Source organism: Camelus bactrianus, chromosome 10, assembly GCF_048773025.1.
Source record: "Camelus bactrianus isolate YW-2024 breed Bactrian camel chromosome 10, ASM4877302v1, whole genome shotgun sequence".
NCBI lineage: Eukaryota > Metazoa > Chordata > Mammalia > Artiodactyla > Camelidae > Camelus > Camelus bactrianus.
The window spans coordinates 15,244,109-15,265,394 of NC_133548.1; the positions used below are offsets into that span (position 1 = coordinate 15,244,109).

Sequence of the window (21,286 nt, forward strand, 5' to 3'; positions counted from 1 at the left end):
AAAATTCTAAGAAGTGGATCTGATAGCATGTAGCAGTTAACTAGTTTTAACAAGCCAAGTTAAGGGTATTTCTCATTGGTAGCATTTATAGTGCTTTTCACTTTGTGTGGCTCAGACCATACCTTGGAGAAGAGTATTTTATTATTTCTCATAATAGTTTTATAAGTGTACAAATGCCTCAGTTCATGTCGTGGATAGTAAACTGAGGCAGAGACAAGAATTTAAATAAGTTAATAGCAGAGCCTTATTTTCCTAACTTTGTTATTCTAGATTTGGTCTTCTGTAGTACCCAAACTTTTAAATACTATGGCCACCAGTAAATGTATATTTATATATAATTTCCTGAACCTGGTATTTTATGTGTGTTATAAAACATACAGGAAATTTGAAATTTTAAAAGGATGAGATTTAAGAATGATAAGTTGTGATAATTTCTTCCCGTGGCCCCCTTCCTTCCCCAGGATGGGCACACCCACTTGGAGACTAACGTTCTAGATAGGCCTTTCTTCTTCGGCAGAAGAGGTAGCCATGGGGACACCTGAAGGACAATTGGTACAAGATGTGGGGCTTTTAAGTTGGAGTGATCTTTTACAGCTTTTTAATTTTAAAGAAACAGCCTTTCTTTCTGTGAAGGCTGAAAGATCGAGAGTAAAGGCCTTGAGAGAGGTTAGCTTAAAAGACAGAAATGTAGGCCTTATTTGTTTTCTTCAGAGTTGACCAAAAGGAAAAGGCTGGCCTACCCGGACAGCTCCTACTCCCACTATGGAGATAGCATTGCCTTTTTCTGTTGTTGTTAGGCAGTTTATAGCATGCAGGATAGCTTGGTAAGCGTCTTCTCCGTGCCTGATGTGACGTAACATTGTGGAGTATGCAGCATGCATGTTAAGTACAAGTGGTTGTATTTGGCTTGTTGCTGCAGCATTTTTGAGGTTGTCTTAAAAAGCAATTATCACGCGATAGAGTTGGATATGTGAAAATTATTGAAATCATCGTATCATGGAGACCAAACTTTGTAACTTGAATTATTCTATTTAGTATTTGTTTACTACTCCCCTGCCCCCCTCAATACCTCAGAGCAAATTCTCTTCTGAAAGGAACAGATGCCGTTAGCTTATCAGGACCTGATACTAAAAACCCCACAAAAAATCTTTGTGCTGCTTATTTTCTTTATTTAATCTATATGCAAAGCATATTGTAATTATTGCTGTTAGGGGGATTTAAGCTGATGGTTCCTCCCCACCCTTTTTATGCTCAGGGGAGATAGATCAGGAATGCCAAATTGACAACTTGGTATAAAGAAATAATGACCACTGAAATAAAACAGGAGTTCAAATTAAAAAGCAAACCAGATACAAATGTAGAATGAAAATATCTTTTAGTAAAATGTTAGCATGCTGTACTTGGAACAGATGCCACATTAATTCAAAAGAGAGCCCAGAAAATGTGGCAACTTTACGATGTCAATGGAGGGAGCTGCAGTAGTTTCTGTTCTCATTGTGTCAAGTTCTCAGTACCTCCAGGTCCAGACCCGTTTCTCTGTATATTTATTTTCTGTGTATGTTACATGTGAATGTACAGATATTAAATCCATGCTTAATATTTTTGTTTTATGTTATTAAATGCATTGTCACACTAATAGATATTAGGGTAAAACTCCAATAACTTGTAATCTAACAGTAATGATTCTTGTTTTAATATGCATATCAATATATAAAGAATCTGAGGCAAAAATGGGCTTTTCTCTATACCCTTCAAGGCACATTTATGATAATAAGGTAGTCTAAGAATTGAGGCTTTCAAAGAGGCCTAGTGCTTTTTGAATGTAGAATTTGGAAAAGTTACAAAACTGTAAGAATTTTGCATTTTTTTCTCATTTAAATTTGTAGTTATCATTGGACATTTGTTGTGATTTTTAAGTAGCTTAGATTCATTCATTCCTTTTGCTGTGTTTTTTTGTTGTTTGGGAAGAAGAAGAAAGGGTGATAGAAGGGTACTGTACATACTTGGATACTTCCAGAGTGACATTCATTTTGTAGAAGATTACACTGGGACATCTCTGAATTGCCTATTTCTTGCAATGCATGGTTAGTGTGGGTCTGAGTGTGGAGAGAGATGGGCTGGGGGCTCTTAACCAGATTTACAGTGTGCCACTTCCTGAGCAGTGCAGTGATCTAATCACCAGGGGCATATCCTGTGTGCCTGTAAAGAAGTCTGGTGCGCATACTCAGAAAAGCACTACCGGTTCTCTCAGTTAGTGGAAGTGCAAAGACTTATAATTTAGTAATTTTGTTGAAAAGGTTAAAAGTTTTGTTTTCATGCAATTCAAGTGAAGGGAAGTTTTTAGCATGGCAGTAGAGCACAGTGGTTAAGTGGATGCTCCAGCACAGTGGGTGCTGGAGCTTGAGCCAGTCTACATCGACTCAGATCCTGGCTTTGCTCTGCTCAGTCTGGCTTTGTATTAATTCTGTGACAATGGCCAAATCATTTCACCCTCCATGCCTCTGCTTCAGTTTATTCACCTTTAAAATATGAATAAATAATGTACCTTATTCTGAGGTTGTTATGACGAATAAATAAGTGCCTGACACATAGTAAGCGCTAAATAAATGGTAGCTACTGTTACTTAACCTTAATTCTGGACTCTTCTCTTCTTAAGGCTTGAAACAAATGTTGCATAGTGGGAAAAGAGCCTGAGCTTGGGGTCTGACCAAGCCTTAGCTTGGGGTCTGACTGGAATCTCAGTACAACCACTTAAAGTTGAGTGTGTGACCTTGGACTAATTATTTATGCTCCCTTCAACAAAGATGTCTCCTGTACATGCTGTATACCAAGCATTGTACTCTTCACTTGGACTTCAGTTTCTTTACTTATGACATAGGGATGATAATACCACCCTCCTTGGCTTGATGTGAAGATAAAATGGGAAAATCTTAAGACATTTGTTAAGGAATATCTGCTTTTATCATTCTTACTGTTACAGTCCCACTAAAAATTTATGGGAAAAGAGTAAATATGGAACAACTTAGGTAGAAAGGAGGGTTTTTTCCTGAAGTGTCATGATGAGAAAAGGTATGGATGGTAAAAGTGATCTACTAAATTCTTATTTGTGAAAATCACTGAGAGAAATATAAAATACATGGGCATATGTTTTAACTGAGACTTTAAAAAGTACTTCAGGGCACTTTATTAAAATTCTTAGTGATAAAAGATTTTTTTTGCACTGAGATACTGGTGCAGTTTACAGTAGGTCACTTAGTGTCAAGGCACTAATAGGCTAGGCAGTATAAGTCACAAGTCCAAAATGCTAATCAGCTGGTCAGTCCATTGGGACTACTGCTCAGGACAAATTATTTGTGTTTGTTTAACCCTTGAGAACACATGCTTGGTGTAATAACTATTGGAAACAAGTGTAGAACCCCAGAGATATAAAAGTGGCATGCAAATGCTTTGTAGTAATGATGGACACACTTTATTTGCCTTCTGCTTTTGGGCATTTTGCCTTTGTGAAATTTCCTTTCATCTGGTGCTTGGTCTTTTCTTACAGTAATTGTTATTTTTCTTTCTATATTTAATCATCATATGTTACCTGCATTGAGCCTAGAAAGAAACTAGGCTTGAGAACAAGTTGATCATGAGAAAAGCCATACTTTAAGTCTCTGCCTTACAGTGATCTCAGAATTAAGTTTTTTTTTTTTTTGGTGAAGAATTAGAGTTTTTAATATATCCATTAGTATGAAGGTCTGTATAAGTGTATATATCTATCTGGTAAGAGAAACCAGTAGTTGAGGGAAGTAGAATGATCACTAAGTATGAAATAAAATTAATTTTATTTGTTCACTGCCAGTTTGGATCTAAAACTTTTTTGATCTTTGATCTATATAGTTTTTTTCCTGGGGTTCAACAAATATAGTTGTAATAGCTTACCAAAACATCCTGAATATGGTATATGTTACCACTAGTGAGCATTTGAGTTAAAAATAGAAAAACAGCTTCCATTAACTTTTTGTTCTCATTTACCCACCTGCACTATTTTGATAAAGGCCTAGTAGGTGGATAGATGTATTTACTATATTTTATTTTGTCTGTGTTCTTAAAACATTGTTTCTGTTTTCTGAGCAGAAATTCCAACAAGTTTGTTTTAATAAAGTGCTATATTTTAGCTCAACAAATATTTTAAAAATTAAGTAATTTTATAGCCAGTTATATAGTGTTTTTTCAATTAAAAAATTGTCACTTTACAATAGCTAGAGTAGTCAGTAAGTAAAGCTTTGTAGTTTTAAATTAGCATAGCATATGTATAATATTAAATTTTCCCTTTACTTCAGCCCGTACACAGGGCCTATAAAATTTGCTCCTCTTGGTTGAGTGGAATTGCACAAAGTTTAGAGCATATTGGTATTTCGTTTTAACAAATAACAGGGGTTAGAAAATAGACCTCATGGTATCTTTGGGGTTGATTTAAAGAAATACACAATGTTGAAAGTCATTTTGTCCCTGCCTAATTTGTAAAAGTTAGGCTACTTATGACAGGGCTGGAGTCCTGTTACACTTGTGCAGAAACCTGTCGGCTTCAGTGATGCATCTTCTAGAGAGATGCTGCCAGCAGTTGGCCGTGCACAGGCCCGCCATCGCTTTCCTCTCCCCGCTTCTTTACTGTCTTTGCTGTCTCTTCTCCGTGTATGCTATTCCCTGTCTGCTGATCATCACTCCCTCCAAAACAACCACCATCTTAATCTATTTCTCTTAAAAACAAAACAAAACACAACACCATTGTAATTATTAGTTTTTAAACAGAGAGAGCTGTTATCAAGACCTTACAGCTTTAACAGTTTGTGGACCTCTCCATTTAGGGCCCTCAGCCAGGAGTTGGATAAAACAAGTAGCTTAAAATCACTTGCACAGTAACAGTGTTTTTGATACATTTTCTATCTGGACTAAGGGAGAGAATAGAAAAAGAACTTTTTCCCTCAGAAGTTGCTGTATTTTCTGGTAGGGGTGAAGTGGGGTCATAGTTGGGGAGGAGGTAGCCTTGTTACTTAACCAAGATAAAGGAAATAGGAAGTATTTGTTAGATTGCCTTCTGTAGTCCTGTGGACCTAAGTGGAGAAGAAAATGGAAATGTTGGTGTTGCTGATTCTGAAAGTATTTTGATTTAGTAGTAGAGAGGGCTAGTATAATTTCTTTCTATAGTTTGTAAAGTACGAAATACAGCTATGATGCCTTGTTATTATGCACTGATGGCTTTCGTTTCATTGTTGGTACTTTGAAAATAGCAGACCCTTTCCTTTTCAGATTTCTCCTAGTGGTTTTTAACTATTAACTGAATTGTCTTGGTAAGAAAAGTAAAATTTGGGAATTAGCTGTGGTTACATGTTAATGGTTATGTTGGACTTAAATTCAGTAGCTTCTAAGATCTATACCAGGCATTTCATCCATTATTCAATTACACACAGAGAAAAACATACTTGAGACAAGAGTCTTAACTTTAAAGGATTTTAAAAAACGACTTTTTATGAAAATTAAAAAACATACACAGTAGAGTGAGTAATATTAACAAATCCCACATACCTGTTAATCCAGCTTCAACAATTACCAGCATTTTGCAAACTTTCCAGTATGAAACGTACAAGGAAAGTAATTTTATGTTTTAGCATGTACTACAGATAGATAAGTTTGTATACTCAAAGGAGGAAAAGTGTATGTGCACAAATGTTAACTCTTTTCATACACTGTAAATTTAATACTGGTAATCACCTTTTAGGATAATGTTGCTTTCATTTGTCTTTTAACTTACTGAAGATGTTTGAGCCACCACCAGCTTAATGGAGAACGGTATCTTCTGGAAGGATTTTAGTTTTCTTACTACCCTGTCTTTGGAAACTCAAGGTTATTAGGTTTGAATTTATTATTCTTACGAGTTTCACTTTAGGTACATTTGCCTATCTGCAACCTTTGTATGGGCCACTAATGATCGTTTCTTGAGTGTTGGGAAATATTTAAGTTAGTGTAAAGTTGGAAATCACTAAATCTTGTTCTGCATTTCTCCTTCTGCATATTCTATTTCTATATCACATAAGTGTATGTATTGACTAACTAAGGAATACGTATTATAACTTGTGAAATAGTTTGTTGAGGAGGAAATTTTGACTACCTGATATCCCTGGATCTGGTAAACAGTGAGTGATTGGGAACTTAGAACTTAAGTCATTGTTTGCTTCTCTTTGGAGAGGTAGCAAATTGTGCGTATGTCTTCAGTTGTAGATCCTGTTCATTACTAGTTACTACGAGGTGATGGTAGCCTCATATCTAAATTTCCCAGCTTTTATTAGTTTAAATTAGACCCATAGGGATAATTATTCCACCCCAATGCCTGAAGAAGCATAGTCATTGGTAGTTGTGCATCTAAACCCCTGTGCAGTGCATTGAAAGGTGTCTTCTCACATTATGATGTTGCTTGGCATGTTTAGTTTAGTGCAAGGAGTATACTTATTTAACAGGACTCTTAATAAGCTCCCTCTGTATCGAAGATATCTTTTAAAAAATTATACTTAAGACAACGTTGTAGTATTCCCCAGTAGAGTTCATCTAGAGCAGCAAAACCTTTCTAAAATAAAACTTATTCCTTTAACCGGTATTCATTTAAGTGGGTTTCTCTGTACTTGGTTTCCATGGAAATAGCGAATAGCTAACGTTATTTATAAGGTGGAAGTAAAATAGGGTGCCTAATGGGACCCCATGCTGCTCTGATGAAGAGACGTAGGAAAAAAATCCATGCTCATGGGATTTTTTTTTTAAACAAGGTTAATGGAAGCCCTGATTTCGGTCTTCTGTAACAGAACATAGTTTTGGTTTTAAAGGCTAGCATTAATATCAAGCAAACTTCTTTTTTTGGTCTGTATTGCTTTCACTTTCAAGTTTTAGGACCACTTACTTACCAGCATGATTGAGGCTTTATGCCTCAGACTCCTGTTTCTTTGTGGTTTTTGTTTCAAAAGTTAAAATCCCTGGCATATTGTAGCCGTTTCAATTTCTCATTGACATTTCAAAGTACAGATAAAAAGCTCAATGTTTATTAATGATAGCAGTGATGATAAAGAATCAATATGTTGGACTTCATGGGTTTTCTTTTTTAATGTGAATATTATGAAACCATTTTTAGTTTTCAGGCCTTAAGTCAGGGTTCTTTTTCATTAGTGTTGTGGAGCTAAACCTGTGTATTCAGAGAGAAAGATTCTAATTTTCTTCTGGGGATAGAAATGGGGAAAATCTTAATTTCCTCTTTCATTAAAAAAAAAGGATTGTTTTCAAAGCCTTTTAATTGAAATAAGTGTTAATTCTTTTAGTCTTTGAATGTGGATTTGGGATAAACCTTGGCGTTATCCTCACTGCTGCAGTAAGGCCTACTCTTAGTTTTCTGGGCCTACAGCAAAGCCTTGCATTTCTTAAGCCCCTTCATGTGAAAGAACATCATTCCCTTTGTGTTTGTGTTTGTGATTGGGGTGTGTGTGTGTCTCACTAATTTTTTTGTAGCCTGAAAGGCACCTGCTCATTTTTCAGCCTGGTGAGTATAGCAGTGCTATATTGAGAAGTGAGGCAGTATGGAACACAATAAGGTGCTATAATTTTTATTTAGTTAGTTTTGGCCGTCCTTGGCAGCTTGTGATTGTTATCCGTTTGTCTGGAAGTACTCTGTGATTATTCCCGGCTATCAATGCAGCAGGAGTTTTCTTCTGTGTTTTAAAAGCAAGGGTTGTGGTGTACGGAAGGCTCCATCAGGGAAGCAGTTTTTTTGTTTGTGTGTGTGCGCGTGTGTGATTGTGTTTCTTTGGACAAGCTTCTGGCTACAGTTGAGTTTTCTGTGCTCTAATTTTTAAAAATTTGGTTGTTTTAATTCTGTTGAATTTTTTTGTGAGGTTTTTTATCTCCAGCAGTTTATAAGTTTCTTCTGTGCATGTTGGTGCTATTTTATAAAAATTTTCTTTATATGTTAATTGTTCTTTTAGTTTAGTTTTTTCTTTTATATTTTTAAAATCAGGTGTTTACCAGTAACCCTCCTTAGTGACTTTTATTTGAATTATCTTTGTGCTTTGGAGACATAGGAATTTGGGTCTATTATCCCATCTCTGAGAGAACAACTCCCAGTAGTTGCAGTTAGTGCAACAGAAAGGGTTTTCACAGATGCAGTGCTGAGCCTTGATCCTCCTCCTTGGTGCCTATGGTTTACACCCAGAACTCCCATTAGTGTTAATAGGAGGTACTTGTTTAAATCCCTATACACCAGGATAAATCCAAACTCTTTTGTAATGATTTATAGATACCTGAGTTGGTTTTTGTTGTTGATGGCAAGAATTTTGGTCCTGAGGTTAACTGATTATTAAGATAAGAGTTTGAGTTGTCTTGGGATATGGGGTAATTTACTAAGTCTGATCTGTAATTAAGAAGTTTATGTTACGATGATTAGACTCAGAAAACATTCACACCTTTGTGAACTGTGGATGCTTATGAATAAGGATTTTTGTGCTTTATAGCATGGTGAAGATTTTTTTTTTCTATTTATTTTTTCCTAATACTTAACTACAAAATTTTTACAGGTTTTTTGTAAATATTATAAGAAGACTTAGTAAAAGTTACTTTTTTATATGTAAGCCTTTCCACAATTACTCTCTAGCCTTTTAAGTCTTTTGTCAGCTAATGTTGCTCACGTTTTTAATCATCTTGAAGCTAATAATGTGCACTGTCTTAGCGCATGGATGTTGCAATCACTGGTCAAGTATTAGATAATCACTGTTTACTATGCCTATCTGAATTATGGATTTTTATTACTTCATTTATTTATGCATAGTCTAATGGATGCCTAGATAGAGAAGTATGTCTTGGTTTTAGACGGGATTTTGCCTCTTATTCTCTTTGTAGCTTTTGGCTAGTCATCCAGACTTCTTGGATGAAATAAAAGTATGGATCTGGTACTCTGGGATGTCCATTCTGTCTTTAGACTATTTAAAGGCCTACTTTCCTAGATATGGAAGGAAATAGAGGACTATAAGACAGTGGTTCCTAATCATGTCTACCCATCAGAATCCTCTAGGAGAACTTTAAAAATACACAGATATCTGGTCTCCAAATCAGACATAATGAATTTAGAATCTTTAAGGGTATGGCCTGTGAATCTATATATTTTTTGAAGTTTTAGAGTTATCCTGATCTAAGTTTGAGAACTACTTGTGCAAGACATTATTTCTTTTCTTTTTTCGGAGGGGGTAATTAGGTTTATTTATGTATTTTTAAAGTTATTATTTTTAGTGGAGGTACTAGGGATTAAACCTAGGACCTTGTGCATGCTAAGCACACAATTTACCACTGAGCTATACCCTCCCTCTACTTGTGCAAGGCATTATTTCTACTGTACTCTGATGTACGTGTGTATCTTGTTAGGGAAATAAGACATAAGTTCCAGTATGAGACTGTGTGGTTAAATTCTAAGAGGCATAAGAGATGATAAACATTTTGAGAATTCAAAGGGAGAACTGGGAATTGAGAAGGTCTGCATTAATCAGTTAGTCTCTTTATCTGGACTGGGTGAGATTTGGATAGGCAGAGAGAAGGTGAAAAAGAGTATTCTTGGTATAAGAAAGAGCATCCCTAAAGTGAAAGTTGGGGGAGGGGAACAATTCTGCTGCCTGTTGTAGTCTTTATTTTGGTATTCTACTCTTGAAACTGCTGTATATTTCCTAAACATTTTGAGGGAGTGAGCCATGAAGATATTTGATGAGGTAGAGCGTTGCAGCTATAGGGAAAAGCAAGTAGAAGAGCCCTGAGAAGGAAACTTGTTTGGAGTTTTTGAAGTACAGAAAAGAGGCCAGTGTGGCTGGAGTAGATTGAGCAGTGGGGAGAGGGGAGCAAATGAGGTCTGAGAGTAGCAGAGGCCCAAATCACTTAGAGCCTTGTGGGCCATTGTAAAGGACTTCAGCTTTTTTTTCTGAGTATGATGGGAAGCCATTGAGATTTTGATCAGAGAAGTAACCAGATTTGTCGTAGATTTTAAAATGGTTACTCTGGCTGCTGAGAGAATAGGATTTGGGGGATAAAGATAGAAGTCATGAGATGGATTAGGAGGCTATTGCAATAATCTAGGTGAATAATGTTGGTGACTTGGACCAAGGAGGTGGTTGCAGTGCTGAAACAAATGGTCAACGTCTATGTATTTTGAACGTAGAGGCAAGAGGGTTAGTTACTGGATTGTATGTAAGGTGTGGGAAAAAGAGGAGTCATTGATGACTTTAAGGTTTTGACCTGAAAGGATGGAGTTGCCATTTATTGAAATGGGGGTGACTCTGGGGAGGAGTTGGGGGATAGGTAGTCAGGAATTTAGTTTTTAACTTATTGAGCTTGAGAAGCCAATTTGACAAGTGTTGAGTGAGCAGTTTGATATATAAGTTTGGAAATCAGGGGAAAGGTGTGAGCTGGAGATGAAAATTTGGTAGTCACCAGTATACAGATCCTTCTGTAGCTATAAGACTGGGTGAGATTACCTAATAGGAAGAGTTCCAAGAACTGAGCCCTGGGGCAGTTCAACATTTTGAGATCTTGAGAGATGAGAAAGAACTAGCAGAAGAAACCCTGAAAAGTGGCTAGAGAGTTTAGAAAGGAAATCAAGAATGGGTGGTGTCCTGGGAGTCAAGAGACGAAAGGGTTTCGAGAAAGAAGGAATGATCAACTGGGTCAAATAATACTGATCAAACAAGGAAATGAAGGCTGAGACTTTACTACTGGATTTAGCAACAGAGAGATCACTGGTGATTTTAACAAGATTGAAGGAGGCAGATGCCCTAGTGGAGTGGGTTCAGTAGAGAGTGAGAGGAGAGGAACTAGAGACAGTGACTTTGGTTAACTCTGGAAGTTTTGCTATAAATGGGAGCATAGATACGGGACAATAACTAGAGATTAGGATATGGAGTCATGGGCTTTTCTTTTTCCCAGATGGAAGAAACAAAATGATCCAGTAATGAGAGAAAAATTGATGCTTCTTGAGAGTGAGGGGAGAAGTGCTTGCTAGAGGGATGTCTATGAGAGGGTAGGATTCAGAGGGATGGGGGAGAGAGGGACAATTATGATATTGAGGTCTAACAGGCTAAATCTCATTAGCAGGACTCTGCTTTCTGTTCTGAGCATTTATTTGCATTTAAATTTATTTCAAACTTGTTATACTCTCTATTAGAAGTTAGGAAAGGCAGATAAAAAGCAGTAAAACTTACTGTATATAAAATTAGTGTATCAGCTTGGTGTAGTAGAAGAGGAGAGATTGAATCTTCTGTGTAAGGTGACATTTCAAAGTGTCTTTGAATGACAATTATCTGTGCTATTCTAGTCCCTTATCAAAATTTATGATTGAGCACAGACTATAAACTTAATCATTCAAAATTTGTAGTGGGGTGGATTTTAGTCTAATTTAAAACATGATTTAGTGCTGAACTTTTTCTCTGCAAAATTTGTTTATTGTTTAATGTACATTCTTCATACACAAAGGTTTTAGATATTTTGCAAAAGGTACTTACAAAATAGTTATTAATTACCTTTGATTTATTGATGGTATTTTAAGTTTTACAATCATATCCGATATCTGAATGATTCATTTCTTTACCAGCTCTAATTAAGGCAACTACCTGTGAAGTTCTGGAGAGGTGAACAATCTTCAGTATGCAAAAAATCATGAAGTTATGTTAGCAAGATAGTATTCATCTCTAAAAGCAAAAATTATTTCATTTACTCCAACTTATATGTTTTGAATGTATTTTTCAAGAACAAATCTATATTAAAAATTTTTAAGCAAATAAGGCTAAAATTTTGAACTACCTTAGCTACAAGTGTGAAATGTATGTGAGAAACAAATTAAGTGGGCTTTGAATCAGCTTAATATGAGGAAATCAAACTTGCATTTCAGAATTATATATGTTTTGCATATGGATAGTGTAAAAAGTACAGATTTGTATATAAATCTTTTCTGCTGCTAACTCATTAAACTACAGAAATAAAATATTCACTTTTCTTTTTTTAATCAGTATCCAAATGATAGTCAAATTAATAATTAGTCTTCAGAAGAAACACTTTGGTAGTTCTGATGCACAGTGTTTAAGAATCACTAACCTGGGGGGAGGGTGTACCTCAGTGGTAGAGCGCATGCCTAGCATGCATGAGATCCTGGGTTCAATCCCTAGTACCTCCACTAACTAAATAAATAAACCTAATTACCTTCCCCCTCCAAAAAAAAAGAATCACTAGTCTAAAAATAATTTACTGTTTTTGGGTATCTGAACCTGTGTGAATCTTATAAAAGCTGTGGATCCCTTTCTCAGAATTCTTGTACATTCAGAATTGAGCATGTAGTATCATGGAGTTGGTACACACCTCTGAAGCCCATTCACGGGGATCCTTAGGCATAAAGGATCTCAGTTTTTAAACCTGCCCTAGATAGCTTACTTACATGATTTTTCTTTAAAACTTTATATGCAAGATTTCCCCCAAATATTTGGTCAGTATTTATTGTAGTTTGTTTCTTAAAAGATTAACTGCTGCAGCTGGTTAAGAGGAATTGAGGTTTAGTGGAAAGGCCAGCTCAGTCAAAGGAATCTCAGAATCTGTAGGCTTTTCTCCAACATTACTACCAACTAGCTGTGAGACCTTTGGGGAAATCACTTAACCTCTAAGGTTTTGATTTCCAATGTGATTTCTGCAGTCCCCTGCAAACAGTTTCATGAGTAGGTTGGTTTCATGACATCAAGTAAAATTCTTTGTCACTTAAGGGATTGACTCTGCTACTGATTTTTGGAGAAAATGCCCGAAAGATAAGGTGCATCCATTGTGCCTTTTTACTGAATATGACTTTTCAGAAGTTTTTTTTTTTTTGACTGTACTGTCTCAAATGCCTATAAGTAAAAGTTAAAATCCCAATCCCATACTGATCACTTTGAGTTTCAACATACTTTGTGTATTCTGGGTATAAGCCATTGTTATTATATGTGTTGCTGTTAAAATCTCCAGTTTTGTGGCTGGTTTTTTCATTCTCTTAATGGTGTTTTTTTTTGATGAACAGAAGTTCTGAATTTTAATTTGGTCCAATTTATATGTCTTTTCCTTTTCATTATATTTTAAGACGGTAATATTTTACTTTATAATCAACTGTTTTTATCCAGAGTCATTCATTTACCAAATAATGCTGTGGGAGATCAATGCATAAGAAATTATCCCCAGCATGAAAGAGCTAACAAGAAATGCCTAATAAGGAAGAAAAGCCTGCAATAGAGAGTAAAGGGTCTATTCAGTCAATTCATTCATTTAACAACTATTTACTGAGCATTTACTATGTGCCTGGTAGTGTCTTGAGTGGTATAGAATCCTATAGGTATCTGTACTGTTAAGAATCCACTTTTGTTTTTAATTGAGATATTATTGACATAAAACATTGTGTTTTAGGTGTACAACATAATGATTTGGTATGTGTATATATTGTGAAATGATTAACATTGAGTTTAGTTAACATCCATCACCACACATAGTTAAATTTTTTCCTTATGAGAATCTACTTTTTAATAAGCACATTATTCTACAGATTCTTGCATCATTTTTCTTTTGGTTGGGAGTCATTCTAATTTTCGTGATTAAACTTGCCATTTGTATGGACTTTAGAACTTTAAAAAGTACTGCTGCTTGAAAAAAGGGCAGGATAAAACAACAAATTGAATTTCTTTTGGAAAATGAATGTTACCTGCACAAATTGGAGCCCTTTAAAATCGTTTTACTATGTTTTATATGACTTGCATGATTAAATAAAAATTTATAATCTGGATGACATGATTTTTTGAAATATCCCTTAAGGAAATGAGAATTGACACTTTTGGACTAACATTAGTCAACAAATGTACTATGTTTAACGCATGAGGACGATACTTTACAGATTTAGACCATGGTATGTAGAGTTTAAATAATTTAGTACTAAAATATTAAGGGACAAGTTTTAATTTTTGTTTCCTAATTTTTTTTAACTGAAAAAGAAATTTAAGGCAAGGAAGAGTTAAAAATAAACATTATAGAAAAGAGAGATTGGAGAAAAACAAATAGTTGGATTTAACCAGTGTCTTTCATATTAGAACTTTTCAATGACAAAGGCAATGTGTGGATAAAAGTTTTAAAAGCACCTATACTATTGAAATGAGAGCAAAATGACAAATATTGAATATTGAAACCATTTAGGAAATGGAAGTCTTCAGTCTAAGAGAATAAAGGCAGTAAGACCTCCCCCCCCACGAAAAAAACAAAGCAAACATAGCCTGACTTGATTTTTCTGAACTTGAAATCAACTTAATGGAGTTTAATTAATCTTAAAAAAAAAAAAAAAACCACACACACGCAATTGATAAAAGCATTACTGAGCATTGTATTGGGATCCCAAAACCTTGGTTTTCTTTCTGGCTCTATCACTGATTAAATATGTGGCATAGGGCAAGTTTTGTGTTACGTGGTTTACAGTCTATAAAGTGGTGAGACTTTAAGAATGTGAATGAAAAGTTTAATTAAAATTACGGCTGTACATATAAAATGCTGTGAATTTTAAAGCCTTTTATAAGACAAATCCATTTCAAGATTAATTTAAAAAGGTCTTTTAAGTAGACCAAACTAAGGGCCAATGATGTTAACCTAATTTGTTAATATAAAGCAATAAACAGTGAAAGTCATTTGTTGAGGATGAGGGTGTATTTTTGTGTTTTTTGATTGAGGTGCATTTCATTTCTGTGTCTCTTAGGAAAGGGAAATCATCAACTATTTACTTCTCCTTGTCTTGAAAAAACTGTGGAAAGGTTAAAAAACTGGAAAATTAAGAGATCTAACTGCCCTTGAATTCTTTCCTTGCTGTAAAAAAACTACCTGTCTCTTTCTCTCTCTCTCTCTCTCTCTCTTTTTTTTTTGTTTTTTTTGTTTTGAGTTTTAAAGCTTTGGAGATTTTTATGTGTTTTGGCTTTTTCTTGTAAAAATCAGATGGAAATCTTTAAGTCATTAGCTTTTGGTGACAAAGTCATAAATCTGTGTTTGTAGTCTGATTCCATTTTCCCCTTTTTCTGTTGTAGGGAGCAAGAGAACTGAAGGAGAGCCAATTTCCCCAGAACTGGTAAGTACCTTTTCCAGGCAGGCATAGTGTGCTTAATACTAGTTGGATAATAATTTAAATATTCAGTGGTTTTTTTTTTTTTTTCAAAAAAGCTCTCTCCCAGAAATGAAAAAGAGGCTTTGCTCTTTGCACTGAGTGAAAGTGAATTTTTGTCTAATTTCACATAGCCGTGTCTCAAATGAATTTGTGTTTCTAATAATACTGCTCAGCTTGCATGTTCCTGCATTCGATAACCTGTTAAAATGTAAAGGTCCCCTTTGCCAAAAATGTCCTTAATGCATTGGTTAGGGCTGTAAATTCAAAAGTCAGGAAATTCAAAAGTTGAGGTTCCCATTGTGTTTTGTATTACTTAATATGCTGTTAAATTTGATGGCTTTAGTATATGTGCAGAATGGCTAGGTTAATGTAACTATGGGAACCTTGACTTTGAAATTTGGGGCTCGTAAGCATTTATATTCTTAAATTTAATATTGGGTTGGCTTCATGTTTGATATTACATTTTCAGTGTGTGTTTTGTATAATTCTTGAAGAGGAAAAAATAAAAAGAGAGATGAGATGTACCATTTGGGCGGCATGTAGGCAAACACATTTTTTCCCTAGTATCAACTTTAATATCTAACGGCTTATAAATCATCACACTTAATCATTTCTTTGAATGTCTAATTCAAGATCACAGATTACACAGGGCAGTCTAATAACTAAGGATCAAACAAATATTAACCTTATTTGGAGAGCACGTATTGTGATAAACTAAATTCAAACAAGGTGGCTGGAATAGGGTAGTCCTCCAATGCAAGGCTACTCTTTTTTTTTTTTTTTTTAAGTCCCTCTCTCAGATAGTAATTAACTTAGTGGGTGGAGCAGATATTTGGTTAAGGCTTCTTTTTCATAACTTATGGTCCTTAAGCTATCTCTTACCTTTTAGAAATTGGGCTTTGAACATGAAAGGGAGGTATTTGAACTAGTTAACCTTGCATTTTACTACCTTTTAATTCTACTTGCCTTTCTCTCACGTTTTAAATAATCAAGACCCTATAGCCCTTTACTTCAAGATGTGATGGAATCAGACTCTTAGAGAAGCAGGGATCTGAAGGGCTTTCTCTTTCAGCCTTTTACTGGGTGTGGCAATTTCTTCTCCTATATCCCTGACAGATTGTTATTCGGGTACATACTGAATACTACATTTTTTAAAAAATGTAGCTTGTATTTTCTATAATGTATTCTGAGGAACAGTAGTTCCACAGAAGTTAATATTTTTGAGGTGGGGTGAAGGTGGGGAAAATGTTCTGTGGTCAAATAATTTGGAAAATGCTGCGTTAAACAAAGTTAAACAGGTTTCTTTACTGCAGGACTTCTCAGAACCTTTAATATGCTAATGTGCATTGTGAATCTCCAAGAGGGGGATATGATATGCAGCATTCTTGAATACTTCTAATGACAGGGAGCCCACTACCTCATAAGGTAACCCATTCCTTTTTTGTACAGCTCTAATCCTTAGCGCTTCCTTAAATTGATCTGAAATCTCTCTCCCATAACTTCCACTTCTATTAAGTACTTATTGGTTATGCCAAGACCACCACACCCTCTTATGTAATCCTTTGTGTAGTAACTATTTATATGATTCTGGCCAGGTTTGTCTGGACTATTTTTTGTCATTAGGTAGCATTCTGGTAAATGTAGCAACCATTTCTAAAATCTCGACCTCATTGTCACAATGCTCTTACATGCTATTTAGCCTTCTTCATTTTGAATTGCTGTGAGTTTTAAAATTTACTTCAACATTCTTGCTGTTGGGTATAGTTGGGATGATTTTGGTAGGCATACTTGATTTCTGTAAGGAAAGGTGGGAAATAGAAGAATGCATGTGTTCCTGCTAGGCCTGGGCTAGGAAGCTGTGGTAGGAACTGTATGTTACAGTGCACACTGGTGGTCGGGAGAGGTGCAGGACACTGCAGCAGACCTGTGGAAACCCCTACTCGACCCAAAATACCACACCCTCCTGTTGGAATGGTGTGACCTGTGTAGGTATTACTTTTAATGAAGATGTGGCCCTCTTTCCCCTCAAAAAAACAGAGAAAAGAAAGATACATATTTTATACTCAAAGACATTCAGGCATTCAGATATCATAAATCCATTTTTTTGTGCGTGTATAGAAATTTAATTTAATGGTTAAGAAACGTCAGTCTCACTAGCTGAGGTGAGTTTTATAAACACTTGTAATACCAGGATTTGAGCATACTAACTTTGCCAGATTCAGAGGGTAGCTTCTAAAATCAGGATTGCCTGGCTCCTTGTGCTGTAGCATTTTCTGTTGACCTGTGGTATATCACAATAGAATACCACCAGGAAAATAAGAAAACAGATGTACATTGTTTTTAATACCATTTTTGTTGATTCATGTTAGTAAATGTTAGTTTTCAACAAGTGCTATTAAAATAATTTTTTATTTTTATCAATAGTTAACAATTTTTAAAACTATTAGTTAAAAGTTAAAGATACTGTTTTATCCCCCAGCATGATAGATACATAGTAAGCAGTGAGTATTTTGCCAAAATTGAAACCTGTTATTTTAGTATTAGGCATGTGACAAGTAAGAATACATAGATCTGTCAATACTTTCTGCTTTTTCATATCTAAATAATTAAACTCACTCTAGACACTGTTCTAAGACTATAGATCAAAAGTGGAGTCTTATACCAAGTAAACATATGATATAAAGAACACTGAGCTGACCATTTTTAGGGAATTCAGTCTGGAGGCACAATATTATGGAGTTATTGTTAGTTAAAGAAACTTGATTGATGAGTTGAGTTTTGATTGGAAAAAGTTTATATCAATTCAGAAACACAGCAGTGTTTCTTAGTAAGTTCAGAGTTAAAGCATTACTGCATTATTAGAATCATAATGAAAGACCTAGAAGTCACCTATTTTCAGGCAGAACTATAACCAGAAAAATAGTTAGAAGGCCCTTTCTTAGAGAATTTGAAAATAAGAAAGCCTACAGTCTTTTCAGCAATATACCGTGTTGAGAAGTTTATACAAAGTTTGTGTGTATGAATGAGTTAAGTATGTTAAGAATAATGTAGAACTTTATAGTTTACAAAAGGCTTTTCATACGCTTTCACCTAATTTAAACCTCATAATAATTTTGTGAAGTAGGTGATACTGTTCCCATTTTCCTGATTTGTAAACAAACAAACAAACCTGAAGCTGAGAGTGGCTACACAGTGAGTAAGTGGAATCAGGTTTTTTTTTTGGGGGGGGGGGTGGAGAATAGCGAATGCTCTTTCCAGATGTTACAGCTGCCTCTTTTAGTGGGATTTGATTTGATTTGATTTATTTATTTATATATTTATTTGGTTTGGTTTGGTTGGTTTGCAGAGGTTTTTTGTTTCTGTTTTTGGTTTTTTGTTATTTGAAGGTGAGAGGCCATTAGGTGTCTTAGTGATTTGACTTGTACAATTTTGAAGATACTGAATGTTGGTATTTTGTTCTAGGCACTTGCCTTCTCTGATGGTAGTATTTAGAGCTGTTGGGTGGTGAAAGGCATTGTACCTCAATAAACTGTTTTGTAAGTCTGTTCATATTTACCTTTCAGCAGTTGATTTGTTATTTGTAATTTATTAGAATTGGTCAGTTTATGATAAATCATCTTTTTACAAATTTAGCAAATAATGCCTTCTTTATAATGCTATAAACTGCCCCCAAATGGTCATAACATGATGGCTGCATGTGTTGTCTAAACACCCAAAATATTTTTTAAAAGGATTCAGTATGTGCTTGCCTTGTTTTTGTAAGCTATGAATGTATATATATAACTTGTTCTTTAGGCAGAAGCCAATCTCTTAAAATTGCTATTTAGAAAAAGACTTTTGTGAAGAAGGATATCAGATCAATCTACTAATCCTTCATAAGTTTTTCAGTAACTAGTCACCTTTTTTTAACCCTTCAGTTTTATTTTGAAATAAAATGAGTAATTGGCATTTAGAATCCATGCCAAATAAAATTTTGTGCCTTTGTGTGTCTCTAATAAGCAGACAACAATCTGATGAAGGAAGTAAAAGCTGTCAGCTCCTCATTCTCTTGAGTTTCAGGCTTCTTATCCTGTGAGGCCCTCTGACGTTTAGAGCCTCCAGGTTAAACCTTGATTTTATTTATTCTCTTCCTGAACATTTTGTTTCATCAGTATAAAATTTTCTGATGTTTTATCTAGCAATCCTAAGTTAATTTTTGTTACTTAAAAATAAGTACATATTTTCTATGGAAAATTTCAAAAATATTGATACTTTGAAAAGAAGAAAGTAAGTATCCCTTAGTGTTACCCTAAGAGATAACTAATAGCAAATTAAAAAGTGCCACCTGACCCAAACTCTAGACAGCTCAGAGTATTACTATTTTTACAAATATTTGTCAGTTTGATAGATAAAACATGTCTTCTTAAAATATACAAAATGTACGTTTTTATGACTCTTGAAGATAGATATTTTTCATGTTGGTCATTCTTATTTCTTCTGTTAGCTGCTTTTTCATAGTTTAAAAAAATTAATTTGTGAGCACTCTAACTGTACAAATTATGTTAACTCTTTGTTGTGTATAATTATAAGTTCTTCATGTTTTTAACATCCTGTTTGTTTCTAGAGTTAATTAGTTGAGTTGAGCTATGATGTTGTATGTTACTACCAGTAAAATAAAATGTGGCTTTTCAGTTGTTGAAAATAATCCTTCAAGATGATTCTTAATTTGACAACAATTACAAAGAATCACTTTTGGACACATTTTCTGATAGCATCTTAAAACTAACTTAAGTAGTGTCCAGGAAGAACTATTTGCTTTTTTATGTAGAGTAAACTTACATGACAACAAAAATCTTGGTCTAAGTTAGTAACTTAATGATTCTGATATTTATTCATTGTAGTTCCAAGGATTTTTTTTAGATAATAAATAGCTGAAAAACCTAGGCATGTTCATCAAAATATCTTCCCTTTTCCAAATTATCTCCCCTGAGCATACTACTTTTATGAAAATTTTTGGTTCACAGTGTCATTGTATAATAATCCTTTCTTGGCCTTCACAAATGTAAGTTTGAAGGAATTTTATACTTGTGAAGTTTGTTGTTTTTTAGATTAGAGTGTTTTGATATTACATAATATAGTATGTAAGCCTTAGGGGGCAGATTGTCAGTGATGTGTTAAGCCTAGTGAGATTAAACAAGTATAAAGGAAACTAATATTCACAAATATACAGCCTGTAGTCAATGATTGCTTTATAGCTGTTAAATCAGGTTTTAAAGAAGTTTTAAGAAAACTTAGGTTGACTACAGACTTTATCCATAGATAAATAATTGTTAGAAAGTATAAAGATGCCTCCTGATTGTTCCCTTCCTTAGTCCCTTAGTTCCCTTTTCCTTAGTAAGAATGCTGAAAAGCTGTGCTAACTACAAATTTTATAGGTACAAAGAAGAAAGGAGAAAGAGGTAAAGTTTAAATTTATCCCAGTAAAGTTTTGCTTTGGGAGAGTACCTAAAATCATGCCTAAGGCCATGTTCAAGGAAAAAGAAAAAAAAAATTGAGAATTAGCCATTGAGTTAATTTAAATTGCAGTGCAGAGTAGAAAGGTTCACATTCACAAATCTACACTTTTGACATCATCTCTGCACACAGTTATATATGCAGCCAAAGAGATGCACCTTCAGGCTTGAAAAGATGGTGTTTATTGTAAAGGTGGAAGTGTCTGTTCTGTTGCTAGACCACCTCATCCATTGTGCATGATAGATTTATTTTTTAATGTCCCTGTCATAACTTTGTGGAAAGCAGAGTTACACTGCAGTGTATTTGTGTTACATACTAATTTGTAAAGTGTAAACCTTTCGATTATACCAGAATTTCCCCCATTTTGAGTTTCTTTATTAATAGAGTAAGAGTCATCCAAATGAAAGTATTCCGACCTTCTTTAACCTCTGAGAGACCTTGCAATATCCTGTTCACTCTGTGTGATGTTTAAAAATGTATGACCATGTTGTTATGTGTCTCTTTCTAAGAACAGTGTGTCCTGGATGGTTGTCCTCTCCCCCTCTAGACTTCCAGCTCACCCAGGACAGAAGTGGTCTTGTTCAGCACTGTGTCCTCAGA

The 21,286-nt window shown here is 34.9% G+C and overlaps 1 protein-coding gene across 11 annotated transcripts in view; it reads left to right on the plus strand.

Moving 5' to 3' along the window:
* The window catches only part of PHF21A (PHD finger protein 21A), a 171,501-nt gene that overhangs the window by 12,573 nt on the left and 137,642 nt on the right, over positions 1-21,286 (plus strand). For 7 of the 11 annotated variants that reach the window (XM_074372119.1, XM_074372115.1, XM_074372124.1 and 4 more), the window contains one exon: positions 15,117-15,157. The gene's annotated coding sequence lies outside the window, so the exon portion shown is untranslated. Of the gene's footprint in view, positions 1-15,116; positions 15,158-16,506; positions 16,619-18,624; positions 18,730-21,286 lie in introns of those variants that run through there. The other 4 variants (XM_074372116.1, XM_074372120.1, XM_074372121.1 and 1 more) reach the window with 2 other exon arrangements.